The 17303-nt window shown below is 34.9% G+C and overlaps 1 protein-coding gene across 2 annotated transcripts in view; it reads left to right on the plus strand.

Annotated features, from left to right (window-relative positions):
• Positions 1–83: 83 nt before the first annotated feature.
• Positions 84–17303, plus strand: part of CNST (consortin, connexin sorting protein) — a 73045-nt gene continuing 55825 nt past the window's right edge. For both annotated transcript variants that reach the window (XM_010992373.3, XM_031438492.2), the window contains exon 1: positions 84–364. The gene's annotated coding sequence lies outside the window, so the exon portion shown is untranslated. The remainder of the gene's footprint in view (positions 365–17303) is intronic.

A 17303-nucleotide genomic window follows, 5' to 3' on the forward strand; every position in this document is an offset into this window, starting at 1 on the left:
CCGTGCCGGCGCAGACGCCGGAGGATCGTGAGTGGACGGCCGAGGAGAGAGACGGACCGCCCGGACCATCCGGACCATCCGGGAGGTGTCAGGACTCGTACTCTATGGTCGTCCGCCCTCTGCGCCTCCTCTCTAGCCGCCCGCGCTCTATGCTCCGCGGTCGCGGGCGGCCTGCCGCCTGCCCGCCCGCCGGGAGGGGTGTGCAGAGGGAGGCGGGGCGGGAAGACGAGAGGTGCCTCCTCCACCCGAGCGGCGGGAGACCTGAGGAGGCTCTGTGACAGCTCGTCGGCCGCCATGTCAGCGAGCGAGGCTGGGGAGAGAGCCGGCGCCCGGCGGTAGCCCTGCTTTCGTATCCGGTTTCCAGGTGAGGAGAGCAAGAGCGGGACGCGGGAGACCGGCCGGCTCGCGGCCGGGGGGAAGCCTTTGGGATTCCCCTCGCTCCTTCTCCTACGCTGTCCTCCTCAGGCAGCGCCGCCTCTGCGCCCTCGGTGCCGTGTAGCCCCGGTCCTTCACCTCCGCTCTATCCCCGCGCCCTGTTTTCCTCTCTTTTCTCTCGCCTCCGTGGTCTCTTCCTGCGCAGCGCGCCCATATCTCTCTCCTTGGGGCATTCGCGCCAGAAGTCATTTCTCGCCCGGCTGGCCGAGGAGCCTGCGGCTTCCACGGCGCCTCTGTTCCTTTCTGTCCCGCTGCCTGCAGCCCCGTCTCTCCACCCTGGTGGGTGGTTTTTATTTTCCTTCATACCTGTTTTTATCTCCCTCACCACTTTGTCAGGAACCACCTAGTGTCTCCCTTCTGTTCCTCCCGCTGGGCCAGTATTTACCTTCATTTTTATTTTTAATTTGCATGTTTAAAAGATTTAAAGTCACTATTAGAAAGATTAAGATTTAAAAGCGTAAAATTCCTTTCTAAGCTTAAAAGGTTAAGGTCTTAGGATGCTTGTTTTGTTGCCTTTGTAAACTTAGTCAAACACGTACTGTGGAATGCAATTTAAAAGACCAATTCCAAAGACTCTAAAAATAGGATGCTCTGATGGAAATTTTGGCAGTCTTTTTAACTATTGGGCAATGTTAGAAGACTCAATTCTTTGAGAGTGATTTCAGGATTTAAGGATTATACTTAGAAAGAACTTTACCAATCACCCTTTCCACCAAGGCAGAAAACTGCAGCCAGTCAACTTCCTATGTTAAAATATGTACAATCCTTTCTGCTTAGTTGACCGGGAGCGTAATTGAGCTTGGCATTTAAATGCACAAGGAAAAGGCTTCTAAGGCATGTATCACCTAGCAAATAGAAGTCTGAAGATTTACTCAACTGATGAATCTCAAATGGATAAAGAATTGACAGCCAAATACGGACTTTTTCGGATAATAAATTTGTTAGGACACCGTAGAAAGTATCTAAGCAACTGTCGTAAAAGCCCTGCGATCTCTTTGGTCTTAATTTTTTTTTAATGCAGTTTCCCCGTTGACAGTTCTCTATAAGTTATTCTTGCATCTAATGAACACCTGGGAGAGCTCCACCCCACCCATCCTTTACTGAGCTGACTCCCTCTCTCTCCTTATAAAAATACTTTTGTAGATTCATAAATACATTGAATTTTTCCCCCAAGAGCCCTGGAGGTCTAAACATTTTTGAAATCAAAGCAGAATGATGTGTTACCATAGAGGAAGAAATGGTTTACTCATAGAGCTGTGTTGTTTTCTCACTTTTAAAATATGTTTTTTTAAATTGTGGTAGAAAATACTTACCTTAAAATAATGCTTATTTCATAATGTTTATGGACCAAAGATAGGCTACTCAGCCCTAGAGATGCTGATGTAGGTTTTAGTTTTGCTTTTGAGTGATATTATTTTCTTTTGATTTTGGAAAAGAGAATTAGGTCATGGTGATTATTTCCCTTCTTATCTTAATGGCTTGTTTGTGATCAAAGGTACTTGAATATAAAAGAGACAAAATCATACATTTTGTTTTTCTGAGGCCCCAGGTGCTAGAAATGAAAGAAATGTCCGTTTCACTTTAACGATGAACCTTGTAATCAGCATTTAGACCTACTTTATTAGAAAAACTTGATTTGTATAGTTCCCTTCTTATTTTCTTAAGAGGTGTAGTTTTTGTATCCTGTGCTGTTTTTGCCTTTTTGAAGTAGTGTGATCTTTCTTTAAACTCATGTCAGAGCAAAGTGATTCTATTGACTATTTTTATACTCATTTAGTTGTTTTTGTTATTATCTCATTTAAATTGGTGGAGAAGCCAAAGTACTGTTTTGTTTTTGTTTTTGTTTTTTCTTCTTTTGGCTTTTATATGGCAGTTGTAATTGAGAAGTGCCAAGTAATAGTTTTTGTTTGCTATCAGAATTAAGGCTGTGTATCTATAGTAGTGCTGTCCAATAGAAATACAGTGCAAGCAAGGCACATGAACAGTTTAAAGTTTTCTAGTCACACTAACAAACTAAAAAAAAAAAAGTGGAATTAATTTTAATATATTTTATTTAATCCTATATATATAATTTTAACATGTAATCAGTTTTAAAAGTTTAATAATGAGATATTTTATATTTTACGTTCTTTCATACTGAATCTGTGAAATTTGATGTGTATTTTACATTTTTCAGTACATTTGAATGCAGACTAGCCACATTTCAAGTGCCAGTAGCTACATGTAGCTACTTGATGGCTAAGATCTTACTGGGCAGCATGTACCTATAGGATTACTGTGTGATTCTTAAGATGTCTTTTTTACCCTGAGAGCCTGGGATAAATTCTATGGGGTAAATTTAAAAATCCTTTTCCTAAGGTGCTGAGATATTCAAACTGAGAAGATTCTAGCAGGAAGAAAGTTCCAAAAAGTCTCTTTCTCTTAGTGTTGACAGTGTTAATAACACTGAGGAGGATAAACAGGTACCCAGTGCTTGTTTAGTGAGGGTCATAAGGTGAATTGAGTGCTCAGTCATTTCCTGGGGTGTCATTGTTATAGTTATTTATATCTGCATGTCAACAATGTGTCAAAGCAAAGTATGATTCTTTGTCTACTGTATCTGTTGGTATTAAGTAGGGAGAACTTGAAGACCCACAAGAAAATTGAACTTTATAGCAAACAGGTAGACTACTTGCTAATATAGACTTATTTTCTGTATCAGTTTCAAATGTGGCTCAGAGTTTTGTAAATGTGCTTCTCTGTATGATAGTGTTATCAAAGGAAAAATAAAATCTCTTTAGCAAAATTTAGAAAGGAAGAGGTTATGTTTTTTGCCTCTAAAAAACTGGGAGCCTGAGAAGTAGTAACATACACACACATACACACACACACACACACACACACATTTGTGTGTGGTGCTTTAGGTAAATTTAAAAGGAAATATGGCAGTTTTTATAGAAAGCTACTGACATATTCCCTAGGGATGGTATTAAGGGTTTTTTTTTTTTGTTTTTTTTTGTTTTTTTGCAACAGAGGTGGTGATTTGCATGGAACCATCTCTTGTTCAGAGCTATCACAACTGAAAGATAGCCTTGTTGGAAAGGTAACCCTGCAGCTCACTGACTGCATTAGGGATCAGTAGGACCCATTATTGTTCTTATCTTGACCTCTGTACTCTGGTAAATTTTCCTAAATAATATTTTAGCTGCACTGTTTTACATCTACATTTAATGTCAAAATTCAGTGTCAAAATTCACCTGAAGGCCTAGTTAATATTCAGTGTAATTTAATATGAGATACATTCACCCCTCCACAACTTTTATGGTATAAAGAAATCTTAAATTACCTAGTCAGTATAGACCTAGCACAGTGTTGGCAGTGTGTGGAGAGTTAAAGGATCAAAGACGGATTTGAGTAAGGGGTTACTTATTAGATGTTGCTTGTTTCCTGAGAGGTGCATGCACATTCTGTAGGAAAATACAGTAATTTCATTTGTATTTAAATATAGATGGCTATCCATTGATACCATTTTAGTTGGATAACAAAGGGAATATATTGTTTTGTTCCTACAATTTAGTCTTAGCAAATATTTCTTTAGTTATTTGAGGAAGAATAATTGATAGTCTGGCACTTTCCAATTAAAAAAAAAAAGTCGATTTAAGTGGCCCCTACAAGGATTATATTTTTATTGAGAAGTTCTACACTCGATATATCTGTGTCTTGATACTGTTATGAGCATGCTCTCCTGCTAAGCCTTGAAGATTTACGTGAATACAGGCTTTCCTTTATTAAATCATTCCTTTGGGGAAAATTATGTTTCCTTTTAACCAGGGAATACTTTTGTTTTTCATACATTTGATTCATAATTATTTTGTAATATCCTTCAAAGAAATATATCATTACTCAATTATACCTAAACAGAACTATAAAATGAAAGTAAAAAATTAAAATCATGTCTGAACAATCTTTAAAAAAATCATTAAAAAATTCTGAATCTTATAATAGTTTGCGATTTCTTAAATTGTTTAAGTCACAGTTTTGAGATTCTGTTCTTTAACATATTTGGAGATGGAAACTTTACCTTTGTACCACTTCCTCCCTGCCATCTCTTCAGACTTTCTCTGTTTCATCTTCATTAGCCATGTGGAAAGGAAAGATAGTGTGTGTTTGTCAAAATACTGAAAAATCAAGATTATTTTTCTCTTTGACTGTAACAGTAAGAATTCTGAAGCAGTAAGCTACAGTTTTAGTCACCTTTAATGACATTTGGGCATTTGATATTTTAATTGCCAGTACCTAGGAGATTTTAGAAACTAACAATTTTTGTAATTGTCATACCTGTTAAATTCTCCTGTGAGAATACTTAACCTGATTTTCCTGGAAAACTACTACATGAATAAAAACTTAGATTCTTTCTGTGTTTGCAGTTTACTGCATTTTGAAAACCCAGTAAGTTAGGTGGCTGAGGTTTTGTAATTTGAACAAAGGCAAACATTTGAAAGCATTTTTTATATTACAGATTTTGAAATAAATAATTTTCTTAAAATATGTGAGTTTTATAATAAGGTAAAGAATGCTGTTGTTCCTCGGTATTTGAGAGCATACCACTTGTATTTTTATTTTATGCATGCATTGTTTTTCTTGTTCACTGTTTCTTCTGCAGGTACAACTAAGTCTTAAAAATAATTTTTAGATGAACTGAAAATGCTTAAGATTTTTCAACAAGGACTTATTTTTCTGAATATGCATTTTATTTATTGAAGCCTAGTAGAGTTTTTTTTCTCTTTTGAAGCACCAAAGATTACTTTTTAAAATTAAAAAAAAAACTTTTTATACAATATTTAGACGTCACAGTCCATTTACAGTTATTACAAAATATTGACTGTGTGCCTCGTGTTGTACAACACATCCTTGTAGTCTACCTTATACCCAAAAGTTTGTACCTCCCACTCCTTAGTGGTAACCAATCGTTTGATCTCTATATCTGTGATTTCACCTCTTTTTTGTTATATTTATTAGTTCGTTACAGTTTTTAGATTCCACATATAAGTGATTATACATACTTTGTCTTTCTCTGACTAATTTCACTTAGATAGTGCCTTCCAAGTCCATCCATGTTGCTGCAGGTGCAAAGTTTTGTCCTTTTTATGGCTGAGTAGTATTCCATTGTGTGTGTGTGAATACACACACACACGCATGCACCCCACATCTACTTTATTCTGTCATCTGTTGATGGACACTTAAGTTGCTTCCGTATCTTGGCAATTATAAATAATGCTGTTGTGAACATTGAGGTGCATGTATCTTTTTTAACTAAGTGGGGGTTTTCTCAGATATATACCCAGGTGTGGAATTGCTGGGTTATATGGTAGTTCTGTATTTACCAAAGACTACTTTAAATATTTCTCCTTTCCACTTGTGGAGCATGAAAAAGTTTTATTTAAATCAAGTCTTAAAAAGATTCATAGCAAGTAATAGACATTAACAGACATGATTTCCTCCCTCATGTTCAACTCAGATGAAAAGAGGACTGGAAGTTTGAGAAACTACGCTGATTAGAAAATTATGAAGTTCAGTTTTCTGAAAAACAGGCTTTATTTAACCCGTTTGTAACTTCTTAATCCAAATTTAGTCATTAGGCTTTATTTTCTTGAACAATTTACAAAGTAATCATTAGGTTCCTTTTGCTCCAATAATTTTTTAAAAAATTGTTGTAGAGGGTTTTTTTTTTATAAGAATGCATTCATTTATTTTTATTTATTAATTTTTTGTGGGGGGAGGTAATTGGGTTTGTTTGTTTGTTTGTTTATTTAATGGAGGTACCTGGGACCTCAGGCATGCTAAGCACATACTCTGCTACTAAGCTATATCCTCCCCTCTGTTGTGGAATTCTTTGTAATGCCAATAGAGTTCATATCAATAACATTAGGTAAGCAGAGTAAAGAGCCAAAATTAGAAGCAATGTCATGTGACTTCCTTAGTTTAGTCATATAATAAATGTTTTGTAAGGCAAAATGGTTTGCCTTATTGGTCATATTTGAACTCTAGTTTAAAATTGATCTAAAGGTCTTCCATCCACCAAAATATCCTATTTTCACTAGCCAGGGAAAGATATATTTCAAAATAACCTAAAGTTTAAAAGTGTTTAATTTAGGAGGTAGTTTGTTATTGTATCAGGAGGCTTCTTGGTTAATTATAATTTTGTAGATTTTGATGCCTACAGGCTTTTAATCCTCTTTCAGCTGTATGTCTGGGGAAAACCTAGGGATTCCCTAGTGACCTGCAACAGGGCTTTGACCTTTGAATATGTGGCTTACCTTCCCTGCCAGCCTCAAAGACTGTACCTATCTATGCAGAAAACTTATGAGCTGAAATTCTGCTCCAGGAACACTTATTTAGACTGAGGAAACAGATATTCTAAGAATGTCTGTCTTAAAACTACAGTTTCCATGTGCTTGTATAACAAACCATGTATTTTGTATAGCCTTTGCTGGAGAGTTTCCATTTTGTTCCAGGACTTCAGAGTATGTGGAAAGATATCCAGAATGATATCCCCTGTTGCTTATTTTGCCTTTCCTCATCTTTTGTTTTTTCCCTTTTCTGTTGTCCATGGAAAGTTCAAAAGTCAGACTGATCATGGTTTATTATAAACTTGGGGTGGGGAGGGGGTAGGAATACAACAAATCTTACTCCTTTCTTCTTTCCTCTCCTTCAGAAAATTGTTGTTGAGTTCTTTGTCATGCCAATGCCAACAAAAGTAATAGTGCTCCAGAGAGAAAAAAGTTTTAACTTGAGGAAAACATGATTATTCAAAAATTAGTGTTTTTTCCTACAATGAAAGTTGAACAGAAACTTTAATTTAGCAGTCAGAATCCGTTGATCTCTCTCATCCTACTTTTGATGTCTTCTGGACTTGAGTAGAGGAAACTTTGCACCAAGAATAGACTATACTAGAATATATATTAATAGTGTCTCTTTTGTCATATGTGTTTTCTTTAGGGAATATTCTCCACAGAAATAAAACATCTTTGGGGGAAAATTGTATTCTACCAATAGTCTTTCAAAGCATTGGAAGGTATCCTCCTCTGGGACAAATTTTTTCTCTATTGGTTTATTCTTTTCTTAGAGTTTCTTACCTAGAATAAACTGCCTTACTCCGGAATTTCCCCCACCTCCATACCCCAATCAAAGTGCTTTTTCTTGAATGACTAATTATAAGAAAGCATATTCACTTTTACACCTATCTCCTTTCCTGCCTTTCTGTTAACTTTCGGTATGCTGAAGATATGAATCAGTATATATCAGCGTTATGTCCCATATCACAGTAAGGATTAATATCATAAATATTTATTTAGATATTTTATTACAGTAATAGAAAACAGTAGCTACCTATTTGACATGGGTAAAATGTAATTTCTTGAGAATAATTAGAATCTTTAACCTCAGGCCCAAGAATAGACTTCAAAGGGGTCCCTTGAAATAACATTAGTAACTTAGTGGTGGTATATGTGTATTTTTCTGAGGAGGCAATTCTTAGCTTTCATCAGATTCTTCAAAAGGTCCGTGACCCAGAAAAGGGTAAGAACCATGGAATTAATTTGAGCTTAGTTATAGATCTTCAACTCTTATAAGCAGCTATAGTTTTGTAAGGATTCCTATATATAAGCTTCATTTTTTAGTAATACTTTAGGTATGACAAAATGATTTTAATAGATTATTTTATAAGAAAAGGCACAGTGATTCTTTTAAAAAACAGATCTTCCTCAAATACCTTACCTTTTATTTTTTTATAACTTCAGAAATTTCTCTTTATATTTCTCTAGTATCTTGCAGGATACTTTGTTTTTTATTTGTTTGCCCTCTGTGCATTTTGAAGAAAGGTGATTAATTATTTAAAATTTTTTTTATTGAAGTGTAATTGATCTACAGCATTGTGTTAGTTTCTAGTGTACAGCAGAGTGATTCAGTTTTATATATATATATATATATAAAAAACACCATTTTTCAGGTTCTTTTTCCTTATAGGTTATTATAAGATATTGATGTAATTCTGAGTTCAGTGTAATTCTAAATTCTCAAAGAACTTGCCTGCCATTTATCACATTCTTCTCTGTAGCAAAGGTTTTTGCAGGAGAAGGAAGGTTAGGACAAGGTTTGCAGCCTTTTCCTGTTAGAGTATAAACTCTTCTTTTTCGCTCAATTTTATTGAGATATAATTGGCATACATCACTGTATAAATTTAAGGTGTGCAGCATAAATGGTTCGACTTCCATCCATCACCTCATACAGGGACGATAAAAAGAGAAAGCAAAAAAAGAAAAAAAATTGTTTCCTTGTGATAAGAACTCTAAGGGTTTACTCTCTTAACAGCTTTCATATATATCATACAGCAGTGTTAGCTATAGTCATCATGCTGTACATTGTACCCCTAGTATTTATTTATCTTTGAACTGAGAGTTTGTACCTTTGACACCTTCCTCCAGTTTTCCCTCCCCCTTCCCCCTGCTTCTGGTAATCACAAATATGATCTCTTTCTATGAGTTTTTTTTTAATATTCCATATATAAATGAGATCATACAGTATTTGTCTTTCTCTTTCTGACTTATTTCACTTAGTATAATGTTCTCAAGTTCCATCCATGTTGTTGCAAATGGCAGAATTTCCTTGTTTTTCATAATGGCATAATATTGCATTGTATATGTACCCTACAACTTGTTTATCCACTCATCTGTTGATGGGCACTTAGGTTGTTTCCATATCTTGGCTACTGTAAATAATGTTCTATGAACATGGGAGTGCAGCTATCTTTTTGAGTTAGTGTTTTCATTTCCTTTGGGTATATTCCCAGAAGTAGAACTGCTGGATCATATGGCAGTCCTATTTTTGATTTTTAAGGAACCTCCTTTCCTGTTTTCCATAGTGGCTTACCAGTTTACAGTCCCAATAACAGTGCACAAGGAGGCTCTTTTCTCCACCTTCTCACCAGCATTTGTTACCTCTTGTCTTTTTGATGATGGACATTCTAACAGGTGTGAGATGATATCACATTGTAGTTTTGATTTGCATTTTCCTAATGACTATCGATGTTGAGCATATTTTAATGTGCCTTTTGGGCATCCGCATTTCCACCTTGGAATAATGTCTGTTTAGTTCTTCTGCCCATTTTTTTTTTAACATTTTTTATTGATTTATAATCATCTTACAATGTTGTGTCAAATTCCAGTGTAGAGCACAATTTTTCAGTTATACGTGAACATATATATATTCATTGTCACATTTTTTTCTCTGTGAGCTACCAGAAGATCTTGTATATATTTCCCTGTGCTATACAGTAGAATCTTGTTTATCTATTCTACAATTTTGAAATCCCAGTCTATCTCTTCCCACCCGCCGCCCCCTTGGCAACCACAAGTTTGTATTCTATTTCTATGAGTCTATTTCTGTTTTGTATTTATGCTTTGTTTGTTTGTTTTTAGATTCCACATATAGCAATCTCATATGGTATTTTTCTTTCTCTTTCTGGCTTACTTCACTTAGAATGACATTCTCCAGGAGCATCCATGTTGCTGCAAATGGCATTATATTGTTGGTTTTTATGGCTGAGTAGTATTCCATTGTATAAATATACCACATCTTCTTTATCCAGTCATCTGATGATGGACATTTAGGCTGTTACCATGTCTTGGCTATTGTAAATAATGCTGCTGTGAACATTGGGGTGCAGGTGTCATCCTGAAGTAGGGTTCCTTCTGGATATATGCCCAGGAGCAGGATTCCTGGGTCATATGGTAAGTCTATTCCTAGTCTTTTGAGGAATCTCCATACTGTTTTCCACAGTGGCTGCACCAAACTGCATTCCCACCAGCAGTGTAGGAGGGTTCCCTTTTCTCCACAGCCTCTCCAGCATTTGTCATTTGTGGATTTTTGAATGATGGCCATTCTGACTGGTGTGAGGTGATACCTCGTTGTAGTCTTGATTTGCATTTCTCTAATAATTAGTGATATTGAGCATTTTTTCATGTGCCTATTGATCATTTGTATGTCTTCCTTGGAGAATTGCTTGTTTAGGTCTTCTGCCCATTTTTGGATTGGGTTGTTTATTTTTTTCTTATTGAGTCATATGAGCTGCTTATATATTCTGGAGATCAAGCCTTTGTTGGTTTCATTTGCAAAAATTGTTTCCCATTACATAGATTGTCTTTTTGTTTTACTTCTGGTTTCCTTTGCTGTGCAGAAGCTTGTAAGTTTCATTAGGTCCCATTTGTTTATTCTTGCTTCTTCTGCCCATTTTTAATTGGATTATTTGGGTTTTTTTGCTATTGAGTTGTATGAGTTCTTTATATATTTTGGATATTGACACCTTAGAGTACAAACACTTAAGGGAAGGTTGTGTCTTCTCTGTCTCCCTTTTCTCCCACTGTATCTAGTTAGTATAGCTTGCTCATAGTAGACAGGATTACATTACCCTCCGACTAGCTTGGTTAAAGCAGTCCATTTCTGAGGTCAAAGTTCAGTCTTCATGTGGAAATGTATTGGCTTTGTTTTGTGTCCTGATTATAAACCTTTGATGCTTGCCAAATGTGTGCTTTTGGTTACAAAGTGCACTGGGTAAAAAACAAAGAATTAACACCTGTATTATGTAAACTGTTTAAAACTAGTATTCTTTTGGAAGTAGGGCAGGAGACTCATTTCCATTCAAAGGGCAACTTTATATCATTGGTTTTCAAGATAAGGAAAGGCAGAAGAAAATATGTGAGTTTGGTGGTAGCTATACTTTTTAAGTAGGTAACAAGTGATTGCAGCTCATATAATAATACCCTAGAAAGTGATATTTGTTTTAGACTTAAGGCAGTACAAGACAAATAATGGAGAACTTGGAAACTAGTAACTAGAATCATCAGATGTTAATGTTTGGAGGAATCTTATATTCCAGGAAATGAGGTAATACTAGAACTCAAGTTTTCTGAGTCCCTAAATCAGTATGTTGACTTTCTTATATAGGCACAAGAATTTAGTCTTGTATCTACATTATAAAACTCCCAAACTGCTGAGAGGAAATAAGATGAAATTTGAAACTAATTTCAACCAAAGAAGTGGCATTTTAGGGATGTGATGTTTCTAACCTATTCAGAACATAAAAGTTTAGTGAACAGCATTTGTGAGATCTAAGTGGTAGGTTAAAATGAGGTGCTCTTGTGGGGATGGTAATAGCTCAGTGGCTGAGCATATGCTTAGCATGCACAAAGTCCTGGGTTCAATCCCTAGTACTTCCATAAAAAATAAAATGATTTTTTAAATGAAGTGCTATTACTAAAAAAAATTGGTATACATTTGAGTACAGTTACAGTCCAGTCTAGGATTTTAAGAATTCTTTTTCTTTAAATGAAATAAACCAGACGCAAGTATTTCACAAACTGCTTTCAGGTGTCCACATATAAAGGCAGGAAGAAGAATGGCGAGCTGTGTGGACTAAAGAACAGGAGTACAAGTGAAGATTGGTGTTGAGATGGACTGAAGAAATCTCTCTCTTTCCATTACCATGGGGAAATTCCATCTTTTCTATTGATGCTTTGAACTCACATGGAAGGTTAGGTCAAAGAGCCTCCTTTTAGCTGCTGTTTTGTGGTTTATTTGCATCATGAGATTGATTTTGAAGACAGTGTGTATAACCAAGTAAAACAGAGACTGTGAATTTGTAGTGAACTCATTTCAGTGGGCCCTGAGCAGCAGCCCCTACAAACTTCCACTGGCTGTTTTAAACCTTCTCTTTTTTGCAAGCCCCTGCTCTCAACTTCTTTCCCCCATTCAGCAGATACCCTACTCCCTGTTTCCCTGAGAAAGATATATTACTAAATAGAAATGCCTCATTTACTTAACTTCAATGTAAACATTACCTCCCCCCACCACCCCCAATCCTTCTGTCACAATGAAAAACATGTCCCTTCTGTTTAAGGATAGTCCCTCTGCCTGTGTCCTGGGTGCCTTCCCACCTCCTCAGTCTCTGTACCATTATTTGTATAGCAGAATGTCTCTCCTGTTACACTTCACTTCTCTCTCAACTGGCCCTTTCCTTTCCTGTCAGCATCCTATATCTCACATTGGAGTCCTCTGACATTTTTCTTCTCTTGCTCTCTTCCTTTGTTTGAAAGTTTGATGACTTTCTTTAGTGGGTATGCTTAGACTCCTTTCTCATTATCTTTTCTGTATCTGTTACAGGTTTTTGCTTGGTGGTTATCATGAAGCTTCCATATAACAGCTTCTATTTTTAGCAGTCTGTTTTAAGTTGGTAACAACTTAAGTTTGAACACATTCTAAAGCTCTACATTTGTACTCACCACTCCCCCCATTTAATGTTTTTGATGTCACATTTTACATCTTTTTATCTTGTTATTAGACACCATTTTGCATGAGCTGCAGAGTTATACTCATTTCTTCATTCTAAAAATCTTTTAGAAATTAATAAATTTACCCTTGAGTTCCCATTCTGGAGTAATTTCAGTTATTGTATTTTTTAGAGCTAGAATAGCCATTTGATTTTTGAAAATTCAAATGCAGTGATTTGGTTAAAAAGCAAAATAAACTATTTGCTTTTGTCACTATATTATCAGTTCTTCTAAAATTTTATCACCTATCCATTTACATCCTTGAACATGTTAATAGTTATTTTAAAGTTTCTGTAAGTTAACTCTAGTATATGGATTCCTAAGGAATCTGCTTCTTTAACTGCTTTTCCTCCAAGATTTTTTTGGTCAAATCTTGATCTCTTTTTTGCCTGGTTACTTTGGATTCTATTCTGTGCCTTATAGATGAAAACTTGTGGAGATAACTTGAGCCTTTGTTTGATTTCTTCTTCCAGAGGGGATTTATTTATATGCTGGCCGGCAGCCATGTTAGGGCAAATCATCTTAATTCATCCAGAAATGAAAGTCATCCTACTGGGCTGTAGTCCCTGTGAAGGCTGGTCTATTTCAGGTTCACCTGTTCTTCTAGGGAGCAGCCCTTTTAGGTCCTACTTGAAAGCCTAAGGCTTCTTTCTTGGCAAATTCTGAGCTCTGTTGTTTCTGCCAACTCTGTAGGTCTCCTCAAGGCTCTGCTCAGCTTTTTTGGCCTCCAAGTTGAAGCTCTCTGCCAGCTTCCTTAGTTGCTATCAGCAGGAGGGTTTGTCTGACATGAACTAGTCTGCACTTGCCAGAAGTAGAATTCTTTCATCGTTTCCTAATGTTTACTTTTATATATATTCAAAAATGAATATACACATGTATATTAGTTCAGTATATGTCCATGTAAGTTATGAACAAACATGCATACAATGAATATATGTGTAATCAATTTCTTTGTTCATTAGGGGTATACTGTTAAAGTTTGAACACTCTTGTATTTTATTTCCCCTTTATTTCCCCTTTATTTTCCCATTACAGCTAAAGGCTGTAATGTTGGTGCATTAAATATCTGTGATCTGCCTAGTAGAAATTATTCTGTGTGTACAAGGGTACATGCCAACTTCTCGATGATGGTCTCTTAACGGGGTGTTATACAAATTAATGTGTAAACCTAAAGAAGTGAGTTCATCACATTTAAAAAATACAACAAATAAATAGTCTTATTGGTGGGTTTTGCGTTATTTTGCCTCAGCTTGTTTTCTAAACCCTATATATCTGAAAAACATTTTCAGGATACTAGAAGTTGTTCATGTTGCCATTTCCTTAAAGCTATCAATTTGATGTTTACAAAAAATATATATGAGAACACTTGATTTTTAAAATTAGTATAAAAATGATTATAGTGGTTAAAGGTACAGGCTCTGGAGTCAGGTTCTTTGAGTTTGAATCATAACTTTGCCATGTATCAACTGTTTGACCTTGCCCTATTTATTTAATCTTTCTGCTGCTGCTTCCTTCTCTATAATACGGATATAATTATAGAACTACTTTGTAGGACCTGTGTGAAGATTGAATTACATGTTAAACTTATAAATGTATAATTTTTAATTTGAATAATTTAAAATTCATAAATGTATATTAAATTATATATGACTGAAACACTGCCTAAAGAAATATTAGAAAATATTCAATAATTATTGATACTTAGAAAATATTCAATAATTGTTGCCTGATGTTAATAATTAACTTTATTCAGATAATGCTATTTGATTTGGCCTCTTAAGGGAAGGTACTAATGAACTATTTGCTCTTATCACTATATTAACAAGAATTATCCTTTTAAAACAAAATATGTAGTTTTATGTGTGTATTTAATGATCACAGTGCAGATAAGTTGCTTTATATTACTAGTTGTGTAGCAAAGTATTCAAAGTTTAAAAATTATTAATCGAGTTTTCATGAAGATATATAGTAGATATGTAGTGGTAAGCATAACTTTTGTTTTAAAAGGGGTGGTTATGGTCTGAACCAAAAAGTATTTTCAAGTTCTAGCTTCTGTTAGCTGTGGCTTCAAAGTATGGTTGCAGTAAGTTTTACAATAAAGTTGCATTTAAAACCAAATAAACATAACTAATGTATGAACCTAGTGAAATGACTCCATCTTCTAATTTGTGGTTCTCTCGGAGTATGTGATGTTAACTCTGTGAAAATAACTGAAAAAAATGCTTGTATTGCTACTGATAATTCATATGCTGTGATTTGCCTACTCTGTATCTTCAAGTGATAATAGAAGTTGTTAAATTCTAGGAGCATTTTAAATCATAAATTCAGTCAGCCTGATGTATAAAATTATATATATTATATATTAAATTATATATAATTATATATTAAAATTTATAATTAATGCTTGTTAAATGAAAAAAATTATTAGAAATTGTAGCTAAATGTAATGTTTCTGGATACCTGAAGATGTCCATGCACTCACACTGTTTTAGAGATTTGCGTCTCTATTGTTTAAGTAAAATTTGTATATGCCCATGTATAAGAAAGAGGGAAGAGGAGAGAGGTGACTCTATCTTTGCACTGCTTGGATTTACCCACAGTTAGGCTTTTGACCTGTCATTTCCATTTATGCGATGGATTTTGAACTCAAAGGCCCTGTAGATGTATAAGCTATCGTGAACTGAGCCCTGCTGTGAAAGGGAGGACTGAGGAAAATGAAACAAATTATACTTCCTTTCGCTCAGCTTACCTGACCCAAGATTGTTTTGGGCTTATGAGTCACATGGCTCTGGTTAATTTCTTCATAGATCTTAAGAGTACTTTCTCTGTATAAATAAAATCCATGTTGTATTCTCTGTTAGAATGATTGCCTTCATATTTTACTACAATTGATCATCTATTTTTCTTGTTTTTCCTTTTATATTCTTGTAGTTTGCTGTATATTTTGTCTTATTTTTATCCTCCTTCAGACATAAATTTTCTGTGACCTTTCTTCTGTATTAAGAGTGAATTCCTTGTTATGAAATGGTATTTTAATTCTTACTAAAAAATATTAAAACAACCTGGTTTACTTTTGTACATACTGTTATATAGAAATTAAAGTATTTGTAAACATTACTGGAAGCCTGTCTTACTAGTTATAATTACTATTCAATATTTATGAAGTACCAAGAATATCTTGAATAAGAGAAAGTACAAAAAAGGAATAACTTGATCCTGGGGTTTACATCCTGAAAATAGAATGTAAGTGAGTACTTAGAAATTAATTTTAAAAGCTTATAGTATCTATTTATTTAATTAGATATTTACGTTGTTTAATTATAGTAATAATATGTCTATAACCAGGAAGTGCCAACAGCATAACTTGTATTAACCAGAAAGAATCCTGAGCAGAGTGTTTCGTCATGAGCCATGACTTTGGCTACTGTGGTACTATTAAGGCAGTATCATGGGGAGCAATGTTGTCTAAAAAAAATATAATATAGTGAGCCATATATAGAATTGTGTTTTCTAGCAACCACATTGAAAAAGCTTTTTAAAATGTGAAATTAATTTTAATAACTATTTAATCCATTAGATCAAAATATTATTTTAGCATACAGTCAGTATAGTAAATTATTAAAGAGCTACTTTACATTCTTTGTATTCATAGTAAGTCTTTGAAATATGGTGTATATTTTACAAATATAGCACATCTCAATTTGGATACATTTTTCCAAGTGTATCCAAATTGGAAATGCTTGATCTATATTTAAATAGCCCAAAATTTATAGGTGGAAAAGCAGATTCATATTACCAGTTTGTTCTAAACATATATACATTTTTCAATAACTGAATTAATATCTGTTTTAAAATTTAAATTAATTAAAATAAGTAAAAGTAAATATTCAGTTCCTTAGTCTTACTGTTCATATTTAAGTACTCAGTAGCCTGTGTCATTAGTGGCTACCATATTGGTTAGCACAGATGTAGAATATAGCTGAAGGTCTCAAGTAAGGGACTCTGAATCAAGCATAGTATTTTAGCTAAATTGTAATGTGTAAGGAATGATAGAAATTAGCAAAAATTGCTATATTAAAATTATGGGGATTACGTTTCAAGTGAAGTTTATGTCTGAGTTTCAGATAGTCTGCATCATTTTCAGAAAAAATTTGGAGATAACTGCAAACTTCTCTGGTGCTCAGATGGAGGGCCTCAGGTTGAGGTACGATTAATTCCTAGAAACTGCCTTAATTGCTGTGGTCAGTGGGGTATGGTATCTACCTAGCAGATCTTGATCAGCATTTTAAAAAAATAGGAAATAGTATTGAATAGAATGGAGAAGGTATCAGAGTGCTTCGTGTGTGTTTAGTTTTGAGAAATCTTTGTTTGAGTTATATATATGTATTTTATATGTACAGGTCTCAATGAAAAATGAATTTTTTATTTTGGACTGCAGAATTTTTGAGAATCGTTTCTTCTGGGGCATACTTTTGATTGCTGGTGTACTATTTGTAATATTGCCTA

Source organism: Camelus dromedarius, chromosome 21 (genome assembly GCF_036321535.1).
Source record: "Camelus dromedarius isolate mCamDro1 chromosome 21, mCamDro1.pat, whole genome shotgun sequence".
Classification (NCBI taxonomy): domain Eukaryota; kingdom Metazoa; phylum Chordata; class Mammalia; order Artiodactyla; family Camelidae; genus Camelus; species Camelus dromedarius.